The 25,448-nt window shown below is 46.2% G+C and overlaps 1 protein-coding gene across 1 annotated transcript in view; it reads left to right on the top strand.

Moving 5' to 3' along the window:
• Nucleotides 1–25,448, top strand: part of LOC310923397 (uncharacterized protein) — a gene marked incomplete at its 3' end in the record, with an annotated part of 245,064 nt that overhangs the window by 1,894 nt on the left and 217,722 nt on the right. The window contains exon 2 of the mRNA XM_083885418.1: nt 959–996. The remainder of the gene's footprint in view (nt 1–958; nt 997–25,448) is intronic.

Genomic DNA, 25,448 nt, shown 5'->3' with positions numbered 1-25,448 from the left:
CAGCGTCAGCGCCTCCTCAGCCCCCTCAGCCCCCTGTGTCTCCCTGTCCTTCAGCAGCTCCTCAGGGGACAGTGCCTGGGGCCACTGGCAGCTCCCAGCGCTCCAGGGACACCCGGGGCTGGAACTGCTGCTCCGCCCGGCCCGGCCGCCAGCTGGGACCCAGCACAGACACAGGGGACACAGGGGGCACAGGGGGAAAAACAAGAGCTGAAAAAGGCAGCCCAGGGGGGACACAGGGAAAAATGCAGCCTGGGCCTACACAAACGTCACTCCATCCACCTGCACCAATTCACAGACCAGCACAGAGCCTTTGCTTTGTGATGTCAGGGCACGGTTGCCACGTGCTCGTGGTGACATCACAAGGTTGCCTTGGAGCACGGGAGGCCTCAGGGGTGTCAGAGCAGCTCTTGGGCTCGCTCTGTGCAGGAGTTCGCTCCTGTGCTGGAGGTTTTTGTCAGTGTTCACTGACAAGAGACTTCGTTTTTCTTGTTTTTCAAGCAGATTGAAAACTTGCACAGCAGTTCCCAAAATGATTGGGCAACTCGCTGCTGCAGTTTTCACTGCTTATAAAATAGGTTATTCAACCTATTTTATGACCAACCTGGCACGTAAGTAGAGGTTTTCCCTGGGTGTCACCTAACCTGCCTTTTGTGTCTCCCTGCTCTTTCGAAACAGAAAGACCATTTGGATGCCATTGGGTAAAGCTCCTCCTGCCAACACGTTCAGCTCCAAAGGGGGTGTCTGTGGCCAGGGCTCTGTGGGCAGCATTTGCAAGGGAACCTGCAGGGGTTGTGTTCCCTCCATGGGACAGTCTGTGGCAGCAGAGTCTGTCATTTCCTCCCTTTGCTGGGTCAGGCAGCACAACTTTGAAAGTGGGGGCTGGGAGACCTTCTAAAAATGCTCTGGTTGTTTCCAGTTTCCTCAAAGAATCTGGTTCCTTTTCCCTTGCCCACTGCAGGTCACCTGAGCCGGGTATTCAGAGGGGCCGATCCAGAGGTGAGTGAGAAAGGAACATTTGATGTTCCTGGTGTTTAGGAATTGTGCAGCAAGCTGTGAGCTGGGCCTGGGGCAGTAGAGAGTAGAGGGCCAGCTGAGTAGGCTGCAAGAAAATCCATTTCCATGTCTGCAGCAGCAAGAGCAAAGGCATCCCTGGCTATTTCCTAATTTTCCATTGCAGAGCTTTAAATGAACTAAAAGCCCAGTTTTGCAGAGAGAATGTTGCCTGCCCAGAGTAGCCACAGGGGGGATTATCTAATTCAGAGCAATTTGCAGTCCACTTGAATCAGCCCATTTGAATTTAGTCTGAGCAACTTAGAATCCCATTGCTATCAAAGATGATGATTTGTGCTTAGTAGAGCTGGCTCTAGAGCTGAACAGAAATAAGGTTATAAATGAGAGGAAATGGCCTGTGTCTCACACTCCTGTCTCTCCACAGAGCACAGAACCAAGACAAGATTCTTCCCTGGCTCCCTGTGCTCCTGGAGAAGAGGCCAGAGAGGAGCCCAATGACCACCAGGCTCCAGCTGTGGTCACACCACAACCACAGCTTTCCCAGACAGTAAGTGCCAGTTCTGGAGGGTGCTGTCTTTAGTGCAAGGCAGAGCTGCAAGTTTCTGAGCAGCCAGCTCTTGCTGTTGGTGGCTGAGGATGCTGAGTGCTGGAGTCCTGCCAGGACTCAGCCATTCCCCTCAGCCAGTGACCCCTGGAAAATGGGCTTTGAGCTGTCCTGTTTAGGCCCCAGCTTGCTGGGATTCTGACAGGGGCAGCATCTCACAGTCACTTGCTCTGCATTTGTGTCTACAGAACATGGAGGCAGAGGCACAAGCAGAGCTGTGTGTGTTCCCCAGTGACATCATGGGAGTGAAGAGGAGAGACACGGAACAGATCAGGCGACTTCAAGACCACTGGAACATCTATTGGCTGAGGCGCAATCTAAAAAACCAGGTGAGTAGAGCAGTGGCAGCAACTCCACTCATGAAAGCTTCTCCTTGTTCTTCTCAGAACTTTAGTGAGGAGCTTCAGGAAGAGCTGCAGGAAACCCAGGCTAGGATCAGGACAACGGACGAGGGGCTGGAGGACGAAACGACTGGCAGCGAGGAGACCCAAGATTCCTGCGAGGACCAGAAACTGTCCCAGGCAGAAGCGCTGCCCCTTGGACACTTTCTGAAGATGGGGGAGAAAAAGAGGACTCCATGGGAGGAGGTAGAACATCTGAACAAGGAGCTGCAAGTGTGTCTGCAGCCCTTGGAAGGGGGAAAAAAGTTCTTTCAGGGAAATGGAATGGTCATTTTGGCAGTCATCCTTCAGAAAATCCATGCAAATGGATTTTGGAGGAAATGGAAAATGAATCTGGTCATGAACTTGAGTAAAACCAGCCTTTGGGATTGTCCCATCCAGTTAGAGAAGTGAACAGCAGAAAAAACCCATGGCAGAGCCCTGCATGTGGCTGACAGCAGCTCCCTAAGGGCTTGCATTTGAAATGGCATCTGGGGCTAATCTCTGCCAGCCACTTTTCTGACACAAACTCCTTTGTTGTCTCAGATCTCCACAGGCTCTTCTGTTGAACCTGCAGCAGCAGCAGCAGCAGCAGCAGCAGCAGTGTCACCTGAAGGAGCCTTTGCTGGCCCAGCTCAGAAGTGGAGCCTGGGCAGTTGGTTCCTCTCCAGCAGTGACAGAGCTGCTGCTCAGCAACAGGAGGTGAAGGATGACTCCCTGGAGCTCCTGAGTACGTCTGGTGTCTTTCTTCTCTGAGGGACAGTGCACTGTGTGCACGTGTCAGCACAGCTGCACCAAATGATCCTCCTCACTGTGGTGTCCCGGGGGCATTTAGGGCTCCCCACAGGAAATGCTGTGCTCCAAGGCAGCAAGAGAGTGCTCTGGGTGTTCCTGCTGCCTCTGAGGGCAGCTTGGACGTGCTGGGCTTTGCCTGAGCTTCCCTGTCTGCTGAAGGCAGAAGCAGGGCTTGTTCTTGCATCAGCAGAAGGCTGTGACCTAGGAAATGATGTGGGCAAGTCCTGTGTGCTAGTGGCCAAACTGGATAGAATGGTTAGCTTCCTAAATTCTCCTTAGACTCCTGACTTCTCACCCATCACCAGGGCAAAAAACTTCACAGAATTTCTTTGGTTTTGGCGTTTTGTTTCTTGGTTGTGGTTTTAGTTTTAGTTTGGTGTTTTTCTGGATATTTTTGGGTAGAGTTTTTTCTTCATCTTGAAGCAGCTCTTCTCCCCCATGTGTCTTACTGGTGTCATTTTTATGACTGTTTTTATTACCACTACTACATTTACAGGGGTTTTTTTTGGATAATATTTTATATTTGTCAGTGAGAACTCATTTGAAAGAACATCAGGTGACACAGAAACAGAGAGCCAAATGTGTTCTTTTTGTGCCCACAATGAAAAGACAGATAATTTTATCACAATCTGTATTTAATATCCTAGTTTTGTTCTTAGAAAGATGTGTCCAAGAAACACATCCCTGGGGCTTGATCAGATCAAAGTGCACTGTAGGCATTTCTCAGGAGCAAGCCTCCAGCCCCTCTGCTGTATATTCCTCAGATCCATGGCACTTTTCCATCCCTGATTACCAGTCATTCCCATGACTGTTAGAATGCTGCCCATTGACCCAAGCCCTGCTCAGATCAGTCTCGAGGAACACACATCAAGTCCTCTGTGATTCTGCAGCACAAGTCATTGAATCTGCTTCTTGCCCAGAAGAGCTGCCAGTGCTGTGCTCTCAGATAAGACCTGGGGGGGCTGAGAACAGAGCCCAGGTGACTCTGTGTCTCCCATCCCCTGTTGGCACAAAAAGGGCCTTGATGTGCACCTGGGTGTGTCTGAGCTCAGAGCCAATCCTGCTGTGTCCTGTGGGGCTGCCTTTTGTATCTCTTGGATGGTGGGATCTCTGCTTTCAAGTGAGCATCTTGCATTTTGTTTCCCTCAGGGAAAATGGTGAACGTGGAGAATCCCCGCAGGAAATACATTGAACTGGAAAATGTCGGCAGAGGGTGAGTCCAACTACAGTTGCTTCTACACAGTCATGGGGCAGGTGATTTGCTGCTGGAATATCCACCAAGTGTGAAGTCAGGCACGCTGCAAACATATTCAGACACTGGGTTAGTCTGCCCCATGTCTCAGTACCAGCCAGAATTTGTAAGTGTGGTCAGGAGGCATTGTCAAAGACACTTGTAATTCATTGCCACAAACAGCAACCTACCCCCCAAGCACAGCAGTGAGATAACAGTTCTCAGGAATATTCCTTCCCAAGTGTTTGCTGAAGGAAATAGTCTGTGCTCAGGATAAAAACTGCCCAGTTTAGAAACTGAAACCCGAGATGAAAGAATCACCTGGCCTTTTGAGCTGAGGCACTACAGCCCAATGCTTCAGGAACAGGCCCAGTGCCCATGCACTGGAGAGGAAAATGCATCATCTGCCTTCTGGCAGAGCCCTCCTGCATGCTGCAGGTTTGAGGCATTTCCAGCAGACATCTCCTGTCTGGGCTGGCTTTCACTCCAAGATCTAAATGGCTTCTCCTTTCTTTGCTGCTCTTTTGTTTCTAGGGGATTTGGAGATGTTTGCAGAGCATTAGACACTGCCACAGGAGGAGAGGTAAATGTCACCAGCCCCTGCAGATCCTGCTGCTCTCCAGGGCTTTCCTCTCTTGTGTCAACTGGGGCTGGAGCTGTGGCTAGAGCTGTGCTGCAAAGGCACAAGAAGCACAGACTGGTGCCAGCCTGCCAAGTGCATTTGGAACAGTCTTTGTCCTGCTCAGCTGCCAGGAGGAAGGCAAGGAGGGCAGCGGTTCCTTTCAGAGAAGGACGCTCTCCCTGGCTCTCAATTGCTCCAACAAAGGTGGTGCCTTAGAGCATCTCACTGCTCTCTGGGCCGACGGCTTCAGAGTACTGAATTCTCATTTCTGGCTGCCAGCAAATCCATCTGAATGTTCCTGGCAGTTCCTCAGCCACCTGCAGTGCTGCACGTGGGAACTGCACGTAGGGAGAGATCTGCAAGGCCTCCCTAAAAGCCCCAAGCCCTGCCTGTAGCCCAAGATGTATCCACAGAGTACCAAGGCACGCTTTACTTCTTCTGAAGTGCAGACAGAGAAACAGAGAGTGTGCTCAGAGCTTTGGGGGTGATAGCTGAGACATGATTGCTGACAAGTGGACAAGGCAAAATGTCAGTGGCCACGTGTCCTGTAAGTGGCCCCCAAAGGAGCAGAGAAATGAGCTGTTGGAATGTCAGTTCCTAATTTCTCCTTTGTCTAATCCCAAGGCACTTTGGCAAGGCTCACCCGTGTCATTGCTAAATCACTCATCCCATGTGTGCTGTGGTCTCGTGCCACCAACTTCTAAAGTTGCTGATTTTCAATGTCATTCTAGGTGGCCATCAAGAAAATGGATATTCAAGGACTCATGACGGAAGGCATTCTTACGGAAATCAGAGTCATGAGTATGAGCATGAGTCCGCAAATTGTGAATTATTTAGACAGGTGAGTGATCATGGTCTCATCCAATGAAGGTGTGTTTACATACTAAAAGCATGCAAGGTTAAAAACCCACTTTGGACACTGGCAGAAATGAGAGCTGGTAATTATTGGCTAATTGTTGTTTCTCTACTCATCTCCAATGGATGGGAAGAGAGTGTATTTTGTCTGCATGAGTCTTCCCTGGCTTTCAAACACATAGTTGAAAAACTGTTCAAAAACCTGCATCAACCCTACCATACTCAGTCAATACCCTGTAAGCTCACTGGCTCCATGTTGTCTCAGGATTGATTTTTAAGGTTTCTTTAATGCTGATGAAGCATTCTAGAGAGGATTTCCCATTGGACTGTTGCCCCTCTATTCCATGGCTGTCCATGCCAGGAACACTAGGTGCTTATTTCCAGAAATACCCCGTGGGACAGGTTTTTCATCTTGGCTGTTACTAAACTGCACTTTTTGCCTGCTGGCCATCTAAAACATCTCCTTTTTCACAGATGTGCTGTTCTCCTTGAGACTGCACAGACTGCAAACAATGCACAGCCTGGAGGGAATGTCTATTCCTTTCATTCTGTCCTTGTCACAGAGGGATCCAGAAACAAGAATCAAGCAAAGAAACCAACACATGCATGTTCATCTGCATGGCCTTGTTCCCTTCTTTCAGCTACCTTGTGCATGAGGAACTCTGGCTGGTGATGGAGTTCATGGATGGAGGCACTCTGTTTGACGCTGTCAAGGCGTTCGAGATGACAGAAGACGAGATTGCCATCGTCAGTCGGGAGGTCAGTCAGGGATCCCAGCTGTGCTTCCCAGGGCTGGGGCAGGACTGTCTGGGAAAGGGGCTCAGAACAGGAGCCATTCCATGGGCCAGGCTTTGTTTCTGTGTCGCTGGAATGCTCTGGGCAAGCAAGAGCATCCCACGTGAACTGCCTGCCAGTGCCCCTGCACTCACTGGGCTCTGTTCTTGTCCTCTTCTCTTCTGCTCTCGCATTCTCACTCTGGCTCTTGTATTTGCTCTTCTCCATCTTACCTCTCTAAACTTTGGCCTGCACTGCATTCCTTGCCTGTAAAAGCAAAGGTGGTGGTGGCAGCATTTGAAAGGAACAGCAAAGAAAAAAGAGAGACTCATTTCTCTCAGTGCTCAGCTGAAAAGGTTGGCAGTGCAGCCAAAATGCTCTTGACTTGTGAGCACCTCCACTGCAGCAGCATCATCCTGGCAGGTTTGCAGGGCAGAGTCTACACCAGCAGTTGCTGTTGCTCTTTGACAAGCTGACATGCCTTTCTTTAGAAGGGTGCTGCTCTGCCAGTGTTGGAGCAGCAAGCTCTTCCTCTCAATGGCACTGTGTTCTGCCATTCCTCCCCATTCCCCTGGAGAGGGAATCTTGGAGAGCTGTTTCCTTTCTTGTGTGATGAAATCCCATCCCTGATTTTTGCCCTCCTGTTTCTGGTTTCTCTCTCAGTGCCTCCAAGGACTGAATTACCTCCACTCCCACCACGTGATGCACCGAGACTTGAAGAGCCCCAACATCCTCCTCAGGACCGATGGCTCTGTCAAGCTGGGTCAGTATATTCTTGGTCAGGTGCAGCATTCCAGGGATAGGGGGGGTGTGGGGCTGCTTTGGAGTGACTGCCAGCTCCCCAGAAATGGTGCTGCTGGCAGTGCAGGGAGCCCTGCTGTGAGCTGACCACACGGTTGCAACGTGCACAGAGCTATGGCAGGGAACAAGCAGTCCAGAGTGGCATTGCTCTGTGTGTGTCCCTTCCAGAGAGAGGGAGCTACAAGTCTAAAGCTTCAGGGCAACAAAAGCCACTGCTGGAGGCAGTGTAAAAAATGTGGGGATTTTGGAAGTAGCCAATGCCATATTTCCTTGGCTAAAGTCCTGAGGAAACAGAGCGGGGACTGTTGCAGGAGATTCAACGGCACATTCTCCAACTTCTACTGGGCAATTCGTTTGCTTGCTTTCCTAATTGCACAGGATTCAAATCAAAACAGTCTTTTGCTTTCTCCCCAGCTGATTTTGGCGTGTCTGCTCTACTCACCCCTGAGCAGAGTAGACGCAGCTCAGAGGTCGGCACTTACTGGTGGAGAGCACCTGAGCTGGTGAAAGGTCACCCATATGGCCCCAAAATTGACATCTGGGCCTTTGGGATTGTGACAATTGAAATGGTGGAAGGAGAACCTCCTTATTACAATGAAACTCCTCGCTCGGTAAGGTGTAAATACTCTCTGATCCCGCTGCCTTTCTCCCCCAGCCCACCTTCTGTGGGCCATTGGACAAAATCCCATTGCCATCTGCTGGAACTACTTCCACCACGGTCCCTTTCTGAAAATGTCCCTGCAGCACATCAGCATCTGCTGGAGTTTTGGTTCCATCACTGGGGGAGCTCAAGCCTTACCCCACACAAACAATCTCCCTTCTCAGGCAACATTTGGCTTTGGCTTAGAAGTTGTTCCAGTTCTTTTGGCCACATAGATGGCCCCACTAACAGGAAACAACCATCTTAGAACTGCTGTTCTCTTTCCTGAAATGAAGGGAAGAAGCCCAAACCCAATCAAGTTTCTAAAAGAGTGGTTTGGAGAGAAGAAACAAACAAAAAGCTTGATGACTTTTGTTTGATGGCAGCTGTGCTTTAGGGACCAACAAGCACTGCCGAGATGCTTTGCATGTAATAATTCTTGGAAATAGTAGAGTGAGTTAGTAGAGCAAAGTCCCTCTTCCAAATAGCCTGCCAAGCTGGTCAGGTGCATCCTCAGAGAAGCAAAGGGGCTTTTGCTGATGTAGTTTCCACTAACAAGGTCAGTCAATGAAATCAGCTGCCAAGGCAAGATCTGCTGCATGTTGGAAAAGCTGTGGCTGCATCGGGCTTTGGGTTTTTGTTGGTCCAGGAAGGTCATCTCTGCCTCTGTGCCACGGCAGAAACTGCCACTGCAGAGTGCAGCTTGAACAATGGGATCTGGGAGAGCAGTTCCAGAGGTGAAAGAAGCAGCTGAGAGACTGGTGTTTCCTTTTTCTCCAGGCTCAGCTCCTGATAGCCACCAAAGGGACCCCAGAGCTGCAGCAGCCCAAGCTCCTCTCCCCTTTGCTGCGGGACTTCCTGAGCTGCTGCCTGCAGACAGACGAGGCGCGGCGCTGGTCTGCCCAGGAGCTGCTGCAGGTAAAATGCCAAGGGGCTGCAGGGAAACAGTGTCCCAGGGATGGGCTCCTCCTCCACTCAAGTGCAAGGCATCAGATGAGCCCCCTCCTCCTCACCTCCCCTCTTGGTGCTGTTCAAATGGAAACAGCCAGGAGTCCTAGACTGGGCTGGGCTGGCAGGGACCTGGAAAGCTCATCTGGTCCAAGGGCCCTGCAGTGAGCAGGGGCATCTTGAAAGAGATCAGGATGCTCAGACGTGAACTCTTTCCAGGGCTGGGGCACTTAGCAGCTCTTGCAGCAAACTTTGCCACTGCTGCCTCACTGATGGTCCTTAGTCCTACTCTGACTCAATCCCATTTTCATTTAAAAGATATTGGACAGTATTGGGTTATTGTTGTGTTATTTTCCCTTTGTGCAGCATCCATTTGTAACACTGGCGAAGCCGATATCCAGCCTGGTGCCACTGATCATGACCGTGAAAGAGTGGAGGGAGGAGAGAAGAAGGAGACATCAACGTTAAAACTGCTCCATCACCAGTTCAGAAAAGGATTATAGAGTAGGATTGTAGTTAAAAAATGTAGTTAGGACACTAGCGTAGGATTGGAGCCTAGGATAGTAGCACAAGATACTGATTGATTGTAAACAAATAAATTTTGTGAAATCTCAACTCCTTGCAAAGATTCCCCTCCTTCTGAGCCTCTGAGAAAGCTCAACATTTCCTCCTGAACTTAGAGGTGGAAAATGACATTGAGGGCTTCTTTGGTGCAGTTGGAAAGTGGGGAAGACTCTTCTTCAGTCATCCTCTCCAGACCACAGGGCCTTTGGAATGTGGCCCACTGGCTGGGTTTTACCCAGCTGTGGCACTTGTGTTTGAGGCAGAAAGGGCAGTGGCATTTGCAGGCAGAACCAAAGGAGGAGTGGGGCAGCCCAAACACCCTGTGCATCTGCAGGCCTTGAGCTGTGACTGGAGAGCATTTGAGTTGCTGCCCCTTGGATTTGTATCCCTAAGTGCAGTCTCTGTGTGTGGAGGAGAGTTTTGCCCCAGTGAGAAAGCAGCAAGGTCAGGGAGGCTGCTGGGAAAGGCGCAGAGCTGGTGCAGAGCTGTCAGCGGGCGCCAGGTGAGAGCAGGCCCTGCCTTGGCCAGGCTGGAGCCCCAGCAGAGCCCTGGCAGAGCCCGGAGCAGCCTGAGCCTGGGCAGGGGCAGGCTGGAAGGAGGCCCTTGGAGCTGCAAGAGGCAGCAGCCCGGCCCTGGGGGCCTCTTGGTGGCCGTGGGCGAATGCTGCGCTCTCAGAGCCCAGCTGGCAGCCGGCTGCTCCCGAGGGGAAGCGCAGCCGTGCCGGGCACAGCCCAGACTGGTGGCATTGGCCGCCCGCAGTCTGCACAGGAGGAGAGAAAGGCACAGCACAGCCCAGGGCTGCAGGCCTGCCTGAGGATTCCTACTCTTGTGCCGGCTGCCCTGGCACTCCTGGCAAAGGTGAGCAGTGTGTGCAGCACTCTGGGCACAGGGAGGGAGCCGGGCTGCTCCGCAGGCTCTAGCACAGGGCAGCGTCCTTCAGGCACGGCGCTTCTTCCTCCCGGGGGAACCGAGGCCAGCGGGAGGCAGGGACAGCTTGGCAGGTCACATCTGCAGCACAAAAGGGCCTCACACAGCTCTGCCAGGAAGCGCCTGCACTCCTGGAGCTCTGCACTCCAGGGCCAGAGCAAAGGGGTGAAATGCAGAGTGCTCTGCAGAAATATTCAGGGGCACCAGCCCAGCCTGCTTTGTGCTCTCTGGCACACAGCAAGCGCTGTGCAACACAGCCCTGAGCTGCTGGGAGAGAGGTGTTAGAAAGGAGCCAAGTCTTGGATGAAATTAAATGGGGACAAAGTCATCAAAGCAAAAGAGAACTGTTTCTTAGTAAGGATTCACCTGAGCTGGGTGTGTATCTCGCTCTCCCAAGAGCCAAACACACACACAACACACACTCACACAGAATGCTGCTTTTTATTGCCTTGCCCCGCCCAGGGTGAACTGTGTCCCTTTCCCTTTGGCTGGGTACTAGGGAACTTATATTCTCTCCCCACTGTCTCCTTTTCTGTCCCCTTCCCTCTTATCCTACTTCACTTTTGGTCTGGTCTTCAACCTGGCCCCTCTCCCAGCTCACAGCAACACCCAACAAATTAACCAGAACAAACACAAACCCTAAGTAACAACACCCAGGACCAACTACTTTGTTTCTTTTTTTTTTTAATACCCTCTCAGGTGCAGCAAAATATTACCTCCTATCTCACTGAGGGACTCGGGGATGTGCCTGTGCCTTGTGCTTGAGCAGTGAACTGATTTGGAAGGGAACAGAAGGGTTTCAGGAGGCAATTGGTGTTTTCTTTCTGAATTGCTGAAGGAAAGACACAAGGTGGTTTCAGAAAGCAAAAATACTTTCACAGTAAATTGAGGAAATGCTTGTGAGCAATTCCCAGAGAAGGAAGGTGTTGAGAAAACGCTGAACTGTAAAAAATCATGAATTCCCATTGCATTAACAGTGTTGAGCCCTCTATTCCCCCAGTGCAGTGATGGATGTGTGCAAGTGGCTACCTTAGCCTTGAGAATAGAGTAGTCCTCCTAAGAAGGAAGCTGGAAAACTACTGGTAGGGGAAGAAAGTGGTTGTAGGAGGCTCTTGAATATCAGAGAATTGGAGGAATGGGATGTTCCCCAAATGACCACCAGAGACCCTCAAGAGAGCCCTACTCTCCTGTCAGTAACTTCTGAGAAGTGATTCAAATATGTCAACTAATTGGAGAGAATGTTTAGCCTGTGAGTTTCAGCAAAGTAATGAGTAGGTCTTCTTTCCATGGTTACAAGTTAGCAAGTGAGATTTCTGAGTGAGCACCTGTGTTAGAAAAGTGATTCCCCATGCACCCAGCACTGAAATAAAGTCATGCCTCCTTTCTCCCACTGAGCTGGCACCAGGGATTGGGCCCTGCTTAATGACTTGCATTTGGGTCGCTTCTATTGCAAGGTGAAAATTAAACCTTTTCCAGCTCTTTCCCTCGGGGTTACCTTTTTGGGGGCCAAAGCTCTGTGCTGCAGCTGGCCCGGGTGTGTGCAGAGCAATGCAGCCTCCACAAAGCCCTTGGTTTCCCCACAAGTCATGGGGATTTGTTGCCAGCTGTGCCCAGCTGTGGCAGGAGAAAGAGCCCGCAGTGCAGTGGGCGCTGTGCCCTGCCCAGCCAGGGCTCTCTGGCACAGAGGAGCAGCAGCACCAGCACCTTTCAACCCACTCCTGCCTTGGCCTCACCTGGCACACAGAAGCCTCTGGAAATCAGCACCACCTGGCGCCTTCCCAGCTTGGAGCAGCTCCTGCTGCTGGGCACATCCTGCCACTTCTACTGCTTCCAAACAGGAATCAAGGCACAGGTGGAGATGGACATACAGAGAAGCCCTGGGCTTGTGCAATCAATGGGCAAATGCATGGGGGAATGTGTTAGGAATTATTTCAGCTCTTATGCCAATACTGCCTTCTCTCCTTTTCTCTCTTCACATTTCCTGCTCTTTTCCCTCTCACATTCCCACCCCTTCCCCCTCTTGAGTCTCACAGTTTTCCTCTCATGTTTCCCTCCCAAGTTTTACTCATTTTCCCCACCCTTTTCAGCTCCCTTTCCTCACACTTTACCTCTCACATTTCCCCACCTTCCCACTGTTTCCTGCTTTTTTCTGCCCTCATGTTTCTCACAATTTTTCCCTGACATATCCTGCCCTTTTCTCCCCTCATGTTTCTCTCTTTTCTCAGTCATTTTTTCCCAAGATATCTCCTCACATTTCTCACTTTTGGCCTCATGTTTCTCACACTTTCCCCCTCACATTTATCATTTTTTCCCCTCATGTTCCTCATACTTTTCCTCTTGCATTTTGTGCCCTTTTTTCACTTCTGTTTTCTGACACTTTTCCTGTCAGACTTCCCACCCTTTTTTTCCCCCCTCTTGTTTTCTGCCTTTCTCTGCCCTCTGGTTTCTCACTCTTTTCCCCTCAGGATTCTCACAATGTTCCCCTCACATTTGCTGCCTGTTTTTCTCTCTTTGCCACTAAATTTTCTCACTCTCTTCCCCTCACATTTCCCTCCATTTCCCCACCTTCGTTTCTCACCCTTTCCCACTCATGTTTCTTAGAATTTTCCCATTGTATTTCCTGCCTTTTCCTCCTCTCACCTTCCTCTCCCATTTTCACTCACATTTCTCACCATTTTCCCCTCAGTTCTCTCACCCTTTCCCACACAGGTTTCCTACCCTTCTCTTCCCTCACACTTCTCTCCTTTTTCCACTCCCATTTCTCACACTTGTCACCTCACAATTTCTGCCTTTTTTCCCCTCACGTTTCTTAACCCACTGGTTCCTGTCAGTGACTGCTCCTCTTCAGTAGAGGATGGGCTTCTCTTGTTTTCCCCTGCAATCCCCGACTCCAAAGAACGGGTGCCAGAGCAGCGCTCCAAGGAGCCCCTGCCTGTGCGTCTGCTGAACAGAATGGCCGTGCTCAGCTTGAAGAGTCTCATGGAGAACAACCTAAAGTGCACTGGGCTTCCTGCTGCAGTTCTGGTTTGTATTTCAGTTCTCTGTAGTCTTCATGGTGTTCTAAAGAAATAGGTCCCCTGAGGGATACACATTGCGGGTGAGCAGCCACTGCACCATCCGCCTCCAGCAGATCCATCTCCGTTTTCATCCCCTCACAGTCACTGTGACTCCTGCCTGGACCAAACCACTTGTGATGCTTCTTGATGCTAAACAGAGTCCATCTGCACAGGAAATGCTTTTGGCCCTCTTTTGAAGAAACAATAAAAGCCTTTATTTTAAAATGTTCAGTGCCTGCAGTTTTTTCCTATTTTCACCAATTTGAATTGCCTTGACATCAAAATACTGCCAGCTGACATTCCAAACTGGCTGGTCTATGTTTGTGTGCACAGAGCAAATGTGCCACATCGTGCCCATTTCCCGGGTGTCTGTTAATGTCCTGTTCAACAAAGGGCTGAAGGGAAGGACTCTCGCTGCCCCGCGTGGCTCCCGGGCTGGAGCTGGGCTGGCAGGGGCCACAGACCGTGCTGGGAGGCCCCGCCTCAGCCCCATTTGCCATCTTGTGTGTGTCTGCCTCAGCCCCATCCGCCATCTTGTGTGTGTCTGCCTCAGCCCCATCCGCCATCTTGTGTGTGTCTGCCTCAGGCTCATCCGCCATCTTGTGTGTGTCTGCCTCAGCCCCATCCACCATTTTGTGTGTGTCTGCCTCAGGCTCATTTGCCATCTTGTGTGTGTCTGCCTCGGCGACTTCCGCCATCTTGTGTGTGACTGCCTCAGCCCCATCCGCCATCTTGTGTGTGGCTCCCTCCGCCCCATCCGCCATCTTGTGCCTCAACCCAGTCCAGCTCTGAAGTGAAAGTGTTGCTGTTTTGTCAGCAGTCAGGGTCAGCACCAAAAACACCAACACCAGCAGGACAGTCTACAGGAAATGGCCTAGGCTGGGCTCAAAGCACCCTGTCCTGACTTGTCACTGTCCCTTAGCCATTGACAGGTTCCCATGTCCAGCCATAGCAAATGTCCAACAGCAGCTCCATCAGCCTCTTCCTCCTGCTGGCATTGGCAGACACGCGGCACAATTCCCTCTGGGACACCAGGAACATCTCCTACACAGGATGTGCTGCTCAAGTCTTTTTCTTTCTGTTCTTCATCTCAGTGGAATTTTATCTCCTGACCATCATGTGCTCTGACCGCTACGTGTCCATCTGCAAACCCCTGCACTACGGGACCCTCCTGGGCAGCAGAGCTTGTGCCCACATGGCAGCAGCTGCCTGGGCCAGTGCCTTTCTCTATTCACTGCTGCACACAGCCAATACATTTTCCCTGCCCCTGTGCCATGGGTTCTTCTGTGAAATTCCACACATCCTCAAGCGCCCCTGCTCACACTCCTGCTTTAGCAAACTGGGCCTTCTTGCAATTAGTGCCTATTTAGTACTTGGCTGTTTTGTGTTCATTGTTTTCTCCTATGTGCAGATCTTCAGGGCTGTGCTGAGGATCCCCTCTGAGCAGGGACAGCACAAAGCCTTTTCCACCTGCCTCCCTCACCTGGCCGTGGTCTCCCTTTTCCTCAGCACTTCCATGTTTTCCTACCTGAAGCTCCCATCTGTCTCCTGGCCCTTTCAGTTCAGGGATCTGGCCCTTTCAGTTTTCTACTCAGTGGTGCCTCCAGCCCTGAACCCCCTCATCTACAGCCTGAGGAACCAGGGGATCAAGGATCCCCTGAGGAAAATGATGCCTGGATCTTTGCAGAAGCAATAAACTCCCTCTTTTCTGCTCCAGAAGCTTCAGAATGTAACTTTTTACAATCTCAGACTTTTTTTTCCCTATTTGTCCATTTTTTCACTGGGACATTTCCTGTTTCTTTTTCTAGAGTTACATCTTTATGTTATCACAACCCACTTTCTGATGTCACAGACTCACCTTCTATGAAGTCACAGCTAGCTCTGTGATGTCACAACCCATTCAGTGATGTCACACAGCTCACTCAGTGATGTCATGCAGCCACCCTGTAATGTCACAGCACACTCTATGACCTCACAGCCCTCTCTATGATGTCATAAAGCCACAGCAAAATGTCACATCTTGCTCTGCAATGTCACACACTCCCCTGTGTGATGCTGTAGCTGCCTGATGACCTCACACAACAAATTCTGTGATGTCATAGCCCAATCTGTGACCTCACACAACCCACTCTATGCTGTCACACAGCCCCTTTGTGACATCACAGCTACTCTGGGGCTCTGTGACATGGATTTGAGCAGATTTTGGCCATTGTATCTAAGATTTTCCTCAGATTTCTTCCTCTGTGTATCCCAAGATGTTTTCCAGCTTTTCTCCCAGAAATCCCAGGAATCTCCCAGAGTTTGGGGACATTTTTGGGTGTTAAAGTGCAGATTTTGGGTGTTTAAGTGCACATTTTAGATGTTTTAGTGCAGATTTTGGGCCTCTTGCAGCCACTTTCCATGTGATTTCTGGGCAGATTTTGGCCATTTTCCCCAGATTTTTCTTAGTTGTCATTCCCAACCATTTTTCCTAGATTTTCCCCCCAAAATTCCTGGAATCTCCTTAAGTTTGGGACCATATCTGGGTGATGTGGTGGTTTGAGGACGACTGGGGCAGTGATCATGAAATTACAGAGTTCTTGATATTTGGTGAAATCAGGAGCTACATCAATAAGACTCTTTCATTGGACTTCCAGAGGGAAGACTTTGGCCTATAAAGGAGACTTATTCAGAGAGTTCCTTGGGAAGCAGCCCTTAAGAACAAAGGAGTTCAGGAAAGCTGGGTGTTCTTCAAAACAGAGATTTTGAGGGCACAGGAACAGACTGTCCTGTGTGCCAAAAGATGAGTCGACGAGGCAAATGCCCAGCCTGGATAGGCAAGGAGGCTTTGGATGAACTCAGCTATAAAAAAACTGCAGTGTTGGAGCAGCGGTTATAAATCCAGCCAATGGCCAAACTATGCAGTGATTAACTAGTTCCTGAAACTGCATAGATCTCTACAGATAGCTGTAGCCTGCAAGGTGAAGTGATTGCTCATATTGACGGGTGTCAGTATCTACCAAATGATTTGTTTTGCACAGGCCTTTATTTCTGGAGTCTGCCACGTGAAGGGAAGACTCTTAAAGCCATTGCCAACTATTTTACTGACATGGATGCCTTGCTTTTAAAATTTGCTACCACTGTTGCATCTGAGGGAAGTCTAAGAGGATTCTGTGTAGAAGAAGGAAGATCTATCAGAATTGGGAGGGGGTTGAAAAACAGCTTGGAAAACCACTGAATAAACTTTCTAAAGTTATATCCTGCTGACAATTGCCTACTGCTGAAACCTCAGAGGACTCTTCTGTGACCCTCTGGGTGGGGAGTTTGAGTGCTTAGAAGTGTCATTGTGATGCTGCTACTTAAATGGGTTTTGAATGAATGACATTCTGGTCAGCACACCGTGACTTTAAATGTGCCTAGGATTTTACTCTTCTCTAGTAAGCAAACTTCTTGTAAGCTCCAGTACAAAGCCTTACTGTACAAGCTTCTTCCCTTGTCTGGAGTATTACTGGCTAATCCAGGTGTTCTGTTGCCCTGAATTTGAAGTATTTGTTGAAGTGGGGAGGAAGGACCTCTTTAAGCAATGACTTTTCTGTTTGTTTGTTTTTATAACTTGTTGGTTCTCACTTCCTAATCTGCTTTTTCAAAAACTTCCCTTTAGTTCATGGTCCAACTGGGTGATCCCAGCAATAGCAGCGATTATCGTGGCCCTGATGTATCGTTCCTACATGTCAGAGTAAGCGCCTTACTGAGAATTCATGCAAGAAGAGAATACATTCTCTGGGAGAAAATATAAACAATCCTAACCCAATGTGTTCATGGACAGAAGCCTGACATCTGAAGAAAAATTCAAGTGTTTCGGAAAACAAAACAATTCTTTTTCTGCTGTGCACTTTTCTTAACGTTGCCTTCTTATATGCTGCTGTGAAGTGATAAAAAGGCACCATTTCTCTTTTTGTATAACACTTTTATTCTCTAATTAATTATTTGATAACTGTATTGGTTTCTGTGGTAGAATATTATTTTGTATGTAACACTGATTCTGGTTATTTCTCTTTAATCTGTAATAGGGTCATTAGACTCTCTTTATGTATACATTTTACAGCTTTAAAAGACTACCAAAACTGTGTACATGTACACAACTTAACTTAAAAAAAAAAATCATGTTGTCTTTTTAAATGTAGTATGAATGAAATGCAAGTTAAACGTAATGAATAAAACTGAATGGAGTTACAGGTGCCTGGAAGTGGGTTGGCCCTACCAATCAGCTGTAATGAGCTGGAGTTTTTTTTCCATTTTTTTGGCAACTGCTCTTATAGTTGTTGTAGGTACTCCTACTAGCAAACTGTTCTGTTTGTCTCCCATTGAAAAATGCAGGTGAAATATACATCTCAATGTTTGGCCCAATTATGTCTGTCTCATTTTCGTGAAAAATAGCTCTTTTTTACAAAACAGGCAGAAAAAAGTAACTGCTACTGAATAGTACTGTTCCTGCCAAACACTCAGGTGACTATAGAATTTGTTCTGGAACTTTTAGCCTTCGATAAAATCTTCAACTTTGTCAAGTACATTGTGTGGAGAAAAATTGACAAATGAAATCTATTTCTGACTCTTCTGTGATGTGCTATGGTGCTTTACTATGAAGAGGTGACTGTTTTCACTGCTGAATACAAGTACAAGTTTGCATTTTGTGGTGAACATTTTTAGTCATATGTAAAGGATCATGAATAAAAGTTTAATTGCTTACACCTGCTGGCTCAAGCACCTTCATTTCTGAACTTTTTGAAGGCCTTGAAAGGGATGTCCTATTGGGGCACTTCTCAGAAGTGCACTTACAGTAGCTCCCGTCAGCTTCGTATCAAGCACTAACTTTTGTCCTGTTTTTGCCATGGCTTTCCCTCTGAATGTGGTGAAACAGAGTTTAAAACTTCAAGTTTTATTGATATTTTTATAGATAACCTTTAAAAAGGATATAATAACTCAGAGTTGGTATTTAGAATCACGAATCAAGCTTCATTTTAAAAACAATACTTGAGTCCATAAATCTAGTCAAGGCAAAAAAAAAAAAAAAAAAAAGGGGCCACTTTAGAAAGCTTAGCTTCCCCCCTCCAATAATTTCAGGCAGATAAGTATGTCCACAGCAGCAGATGGAGCAGTGCAATTAAGGTGGATCTGTAATGTGAAACACTTACTGTGAAATGTATTTTTTCCCATGCTGTGTAAGTTGGAGTTTTAATATGATGTAGCATTCTTTTGGTCCTGTATACTGAATATTCATGAAATTCCCTGGAGTAACTATGGAAGCTCAGTCCCATCTAACAATATTCAAGCTGCCATGTGCAGGGAACTTCCACAATGTGAACCAGAAGCATGTTGAGTACAGACAAGTAGGCAGTGCTTCAAAAACTGATACAAGTAAAAGTACTAATGTTGATGTGCACCCCTCTCCACTGGTGTGGATACAAGTTGTTCCTCAGAGATACACACTCCTTTTGAGTTTTTAAATGTAAACTGATTTTGTAAATGGAGATAGATCTTAACTAGAAAAATGATCACGCTTATTTTCCTTTTTAATACTCTTAAGGTTAGTGCTGCTTTCCTTAGAGGTGTCATATAGAACTTTTTATGTGACTTTAGCTTTTGAGTATGAATAGAAGATAAAGTATATATGGGTGTGGTGAGGAATGAATGACTATGCTATTGTAAAAGCAAGTGAATTAAGGGTAGTCAATGTTTTTACAGTCTGACAGCAAAAAGAAAAGAATATACAGTGCTTTCTTCTCAAAACAAAATCCTTTGTCCACAGATCCAATCTGAAAGTATTTGCTCTAATTGTCTGATAATAAATCTAATTTTTGTTTAAAGAGGCTGGCTTTAGTGGTTGATGCTTTAAATCAGTTGTCATCTTTTATTGTCTACTTGTACAACCTTGTAATGTTTACACTGCCTTAAATTATTTGGGCATTGCATTTTTGGCCTTTATTTGCCTGTCCTCTGGTGTTCACAAGAGTGCACAGTGATGGGGAGCTCCCCCTTAAATGGAGGTGGCCTTGGCTGCTTCTTGGTGTCTGTGGAGTAAAGCCAGCACAACTTGTTCACTTGTTCCCTCGGAGATGACAAGGAAAAATAGTGTGCTGTTCTTTTCTCTGGCTTCCTTGCTCTGTCATGTCGGTCCGATGCCTTTCCCTAGTCATCATGCTGCAGTCAGGATTTTGCAGAATGCTAAAGAGAAGCTGGCAAGGGGGTGAAAGCTAGGCAAATGGAAGCTGATCACAAATTTTCTTCAGAGACAAAAAAAATGCAAAGGTTTTTTTTAAATTTTCTGTATGTTTGACTACTGAGGGTAAAACAGTTTGTAAATCCATGGACATTTGAAGCAAAACTGTTCCTGTATTCTCTGCAAGGCTGGCAATGCCTTAACTGAAACTCAGCGGGAATGAATGAGCTATATCAGTGTGCATAAAACACAGAACAATAATAGTATTGCAGCATTTTCTCCTGAATGTAGAAAAGGATTTCAGAATTGCCATAGAAGGAATGAGAAGCAGGAGGAATCTCATGCTGCTCTATGCTTAGTTCTTAACACCTGTCCACATCTATGGTGAAGGTAGTAACTGATGGATGACGTATTTGAATTCCACTTTACTTTCATACTTCATTACATTTCTTCCTGTGATTTATTCATTATGTGTTGAAATATTTCGGGGTTTTAAGTAGGTGGGCAGACAAGCGCATGAATTAATGAGAAAATGTTGAAATGTTGGATCTTGGTAGATGATTAATGCTGGATTTTCTGTTCTTTCTGAAAACTAGTTAGGCTTGTTCTTAGTCTTCTTACAGATAGGAGTTGCAAAAAGCAATCTTTGATATTTTCTTTGCAAGGTTTTTTAAAGTAGGGACATAAAATGTGACTTTCTAGAAGTGGGAATATGCAGTAGTCCACATTGATGCTGCTAAAACAAAATTCTGAATAGATGTAATTGCACTGCAGTCTCGTGTGTAAGGAAACAGATTTTTACTTTTATTCTGTGTATAATTCCTGTGCCTGTACTTTTGTTCGGTGCACTTAGGCAGACACAGCATAAGTACTGCCCATGGTTGTCAGTTCTGCTTGCTGAAAGTGGCACTGTCAGGCAAGAAGAGTTATGCACAGGAAAGCCTCAGGGAAAGTTTTTTTGTGTTTCTGGACAGAACACCAGAGAGCTCCCACAGACCACCAGAGCCCAGGAACTGTACCCAGTAGCACAACTACCACAGAAATTTTCACTTGTTTCACAGACCCTGGTCTGTGGATAAACCTGATTGATCCTGTTACAGGGTGGGAGTGCCGCACTGTGTCTCTGGAGTCCCACCTATTTAGGTCTTGGGTAAATACAGCCGTGTATTGTTTGAAATTAATAGGGGGTTTACCTTTCAGCAGTGGGAAATGTGTTCTGGAAACTGCTTCAAGGTTTAGGAGGACATGAATAGAGAGAAAAAGGTCAGCCAAGCAACGGGTGTGCTTTCCGAAATGACTTTTTTTTTTTTTTAAAAAAAAGAAACATCATTCTCCTGATTTCTGAAGGCAATTGATGCTTTTAGTGTCACTCATCTTAATGTGGGTTGCAGAGATATCCATAAAAGGTGGGTTTTCTGCATAGGTGCTTGAGGGTAGATGTCAAAGAAGAGTCTAACCTGCTGCTTTAGAAGCCTTAGAAGCAGGGTGGTGGACTGGTCTCTGGAAACGAAAAAAAAAATCCTTTCATTTGTAAACTGAGTGGATTCACAACTTGTATTTATTTGGATCCATTTTCAGAGTAGTGTTACAGTTGGTAACATTCTGTGTATCAGTCTGAGGAGAGCAAGCAATTTAAAACCACTCAAGGGAAGTTTGTTCTTGAGCAGTCATGGCTTCTGGGGTCAGAATGAGAAAACCTTTGTTTTATTTTTAGGTGATTCTTTATTACTACTTTTTGACCCGATGGAAGTCACAAAGAAATTTGAAAATGCAGGTTATTATATATTTTGTTGTCATGGTGAGATCTTTAGGCATGAGAATATGGATGAACAAGTGACTAGAATACAAGCTGGGGTGTGCAGACTTAGAGCTAACTCGCTGCTCTCAGGCAGCTCTTAGTCTTGGTTGCATGCAAGATAATTTGTTGCCCCTTTGCTGAAGGCAAGACCATCACAGGCTTGGGAAGCTCAGCATCTATTGGATGTGCCAGCTGAACAGACAAGATTATCCTGCCTCAAGGTCCCAGGAGAGTCTTGATCTGAGATTGTCTCAGATCACATATAACACACATCTACAGGATCAGACTCTTCAAAATTGAAAATTATGTTTTTTCATATAGTAAAATGGTGTCTCCAAATAAATGTCAGCAGGTGAGGAAGAACAGGAATCATGGCTGAAGAAAAAAAAACCCAGCCTGTGAAACAAGGACTGTTGTCCGTGATTTTCTTTCCAAGCTCTCTGCCCTAACTGCTAAGTGCAGAGATTTTTACTCTCTTCTCCCTGCTATGAGTTGTTGTTTCTACTGGAACGGATGAACTGATTGAATATTTATCCTGATTCTTGGACAAAGTTTTACAGCCTGTGCAGACTCTGGCCTAGTTTAGAATGAGTTTGGATATGTCTGCATCATTCCTGTAGGCGTAACCTCACTGGTTTGTGCTGGGCCTCGCTTCTGGTTTGCCTGAAGCATGAGAATGCAGCTCCAGACTTGTCACACACTTTCATGTGGGAACCTTTCAGTTTGTTCTTGAAGTCATCACAAGCTTATTATGAATGCCTTAAAAATAGGCCTTCCTAATTTCAACTGCTGTTATGCAGTTAAAAAAAAAAAAAAAAAAAAAAAAAAAAAAAAAAAAAAAAAAAAAACAAAGCAGCATAGGGTTAAAAAATAAGTCATCAAACTATGTTCCTTTTGTACTTTAAAAATCCACATATTTTAAATGCATTGCTGCAGGGACTTCACTCCCGTGTGTAGAAGAAAACCCTGGGCAAACAGATTCTGATTTTGTTTGGAATGCTGAGGAGTTCTAGTAACACTGTTGAAAAGGGTGTCAGTAATGCAGCTTGCAAGCAAACAGATGAGTGTAAATTCCCTCATAAATATTAATTTTTACCTCTGTTAGATTTTTGTTTTGTTTACTAAGTAAACTAGCAGCACAATTAAAAATCAAAAGTATGGAATGAATTAAGACAGCAAACTTTGTCTTGAAACTAAGCACGGATTGAGTCCCGGAGTGTGAGCACTGTGAGGCATTGCAGCTGTGTGCTCGCTGTGCTGTGCTGTGCTGTGCACTATTATTGAAAAGCAAGCCAGGGGACTATGTGTCAACATCCTATTTCTTCTGGCACACAGCACTCTGGTAATTCTGTCTTCTGGGAAAGCTTCCCTTAATACTCTCATTTTGAATCCACTAGTACAATGCTATTAGAAGAAGGCTAAATTTACTTTAATATTTGCTTTATTAACATAATGAAAAATGACTTACAGATTTTGAAAATGTCATACAAATATCATGATTTCTATTATTCATTGATCGTGTCCTGGCTCAGATATTAACTCTGGCGATCAGTGACCAGAAAGATCATGAAGGAAAGAGGATTTCCACAAAAATTATATTCTATATCATAAACATACTTTCTCTATTTTTAATTTAAAACTTCAAAGAATCTTTAAACTCAAACAGTGTTCACTTTAGAGGGATCAACCGTGTCTATGCAACAAAGTGCCATCAAAATGCCCTGAAAAAGAGCAGTCTTCTTCCAGAAACACATTTGCTTAGGTATATGTATTTTTAGCATCTTGTTGCATAAATCAGACATGTGTAGGTTACAAATTCTTGTAGGATGTGTAGGCCACAAGCAGCTGTTCAGCATATGACAAATTTTGTCTCCTATGTGTACAACGAAGTTAGCATATCTTTGTCAATGTGTTACACTATAAACAGCATAAAGAGAAAGTAGTATCCAACCAAGTTTTAGTGGCTTTTCTTTAGGTGGCTCAAACCTTAGTGGAAGGTACACCTGGTTATCATCCTCCTCCCAGTTCCTCTATTTCATGAAATAGTGTGAGCCTTCTTCTTACAATTAATGTGCCCAAGTCAGAGCACAGGCATTTTATATCTCTGCCCTAGTAATAAAAATTTCATAAGGTACATTCTATGACTTTGCAAGATGAGAACTTGATTTGATTTCCATTCTGAAAGGCAAAAGGAATGTTTGCCAATGCTTCAAGTACTGAGGTTTGCATCCAAAAGGTCCTCTAGCTTTTAATTATACTATGAGTTAACATATTACCAGGCTGTTCAGCAATTAGAAGTATCATAGCAAAATAGAAAAATGCATGGGACTCACCAGGGCTCTTTAAATTGCTGGCAATAGAAGGAAATGCGAAAGGTAAGTGCAATTTTAACAGTTTTTAATTGGTGAAGTGAAAGTAAGTTTTGCTCCAGGCAATGGTAAAAGACAAAGCACATGGATTTGAAAACTCTTCTCAATAAACAGGAGTTGCTTTTCTTGTGCCACTTTCTGAGTGTCCTGCAACATTTCACTGGTGCTGATTTTCAAATGCAGAGGAACTCTGAAGTTATATTTGGGTAATGATAGTCCTCCTGTCTGACTCCTCCCCTGTTGCTCCTGTACTAAGCCCCCATGCTCTGGCTGCTGCAGCCTCCTCAGATATCAGTGTATATCCTCATGCTGAGCATTTTGGCAGTGCTTTGTTCCATTGACCAGGTTGGTCCCTCTGAAATGGGCACCATTGGCTCAGTTTAAAGATATTTTGTACCAGTGAGGCTGCATTCATGAGATGTCTTGTGCTGGTAAAACAAGGTCACCTTCACCCCCTTCTTTCATTTATACTCCAACCTTCTTGAAACCTAGTGTCAAGGTAGTTGCACTTCTTGGAGGCACAGACATGAAAGGCAGTATTTATTAGAAACACTTGAGCAAAGTAAGCAGATTCACTGAGCTAAAGTCAGATCTATAGTTGCTTAATGCCAAAGCCTAGCTGGATTATTGTTCCATGCTTCTGAAATCTTGCCAATTGTTTATCTAGCTGCATATATGGAGATATATATTAACATCTGAAAAAGGAAAAGCTCTCATTATACATCAAATTCTCAGACTTAGCTGCTCATCTGTGAGTACAGAGCACTGAACAATTCTTTTTTTTTTTTTTTTTTTTTTTTTTTTTTTTTTTTTTGAAAACTTCTGTTCACACTTTTACTTAAGAATTATTAGCTCTCTTCCACATTCTTTTGAGTCCTTAATGCCTTCTCCTGTGTCTGGGGTTTGTAGCTATGCCAAAATACAGCCAAGACAAAGAACTCAGCTCAAACATAGAGCTGTTCTGTTGTCAGACAATGTGAGCAGTAAGGAACAAAAGGTTTTCTAAGAGGTTGAGCTATTAATTAATTTTTTTCCTTCACATCTATGCCATATGAAATTACATGGCTTTTGTGAGTTCCACTACAGGGTTTTCTTCTTTCAAAGCTTTTCCATCCCCAGCAGGGTGATGCAGAGCATGTCATGGGCAGGGGCAGCTGGGGGATCTGTACAAACACCCCACTCAGTCCCACTCCCTCAGTTTTGCTGTGCCTTTAATTGAAAGTTAGACAGAGGCAGAAGCAAACTCTGCCATTAACAGATGTTGGGCCAAATGCTTTGTGACCATAAGTTCAGGCTAACTCCCTCTGACCTTGCTGAAATAACAGGGCTCTAAGCCATGGAGGGCTTGGTCTGTGTCCAGGGGAGTTTTTGGAAGATTCCTACATTCCTAGGGGATTTTATTGTTTTTAAGTATTCATGGTTCAGAGGAGGAAAAAGTGCTGCATGCCCACCACAGAAGATTCATATCATGTATTGTGTGTTTTCACAGTGCTTGCCAGTGCTGTTGTGTTGGCTGAAGGCATTCACAGATTCCTCTGTGGCCAAGGGTTTAAAAGCTACAGCTGAAAGTTTTTAAACACGCCTGGCTGTAGAGGGTTGGGTCCTAAGGGTGATGGTTCAGGGCTGCCTCTTGTGTTTCCATAATTCTTCCTTTTCTGCTGCTAGTGTGGGTTTATTTGCAAGGCTCCTTTCACAGGCACCTCTGAAGGCTGCTAAGCTCTGAGAGCAAACACTTCCCTGAGGGCTTTGAGGGGTTCTTTTGAAGCTGTGCCAGGATCAGCTGTGTCACGCAAGTGGATGTTAATGAGGAGAAATTCAGTGACCTTAGAAGTAAGGCATCACAGAGTTGTGCTAAGGGACCATATGCTGGGATCCTT

The sequence above is a fragment of the Zosterops lateralis genome (assembly GCF_965231275.1).
Source record: "Zosterops lateralis genome assembly, contig: HAP1_HAP1_SCAFFOLD_51, whole genome shotgun sequence".
Classification (NCBI taxonomy): Eukaryota; Metazoa; Chordata; class Aves; order Passeriformes; family Zosteropidae; genus Zosterops; species Zosterops lateralis.
The sequence above is the reverse complement of the archived record's forward strand: the minus strand, read 5'-3'. Positions and strand labels throughout refer to the sequence as shown.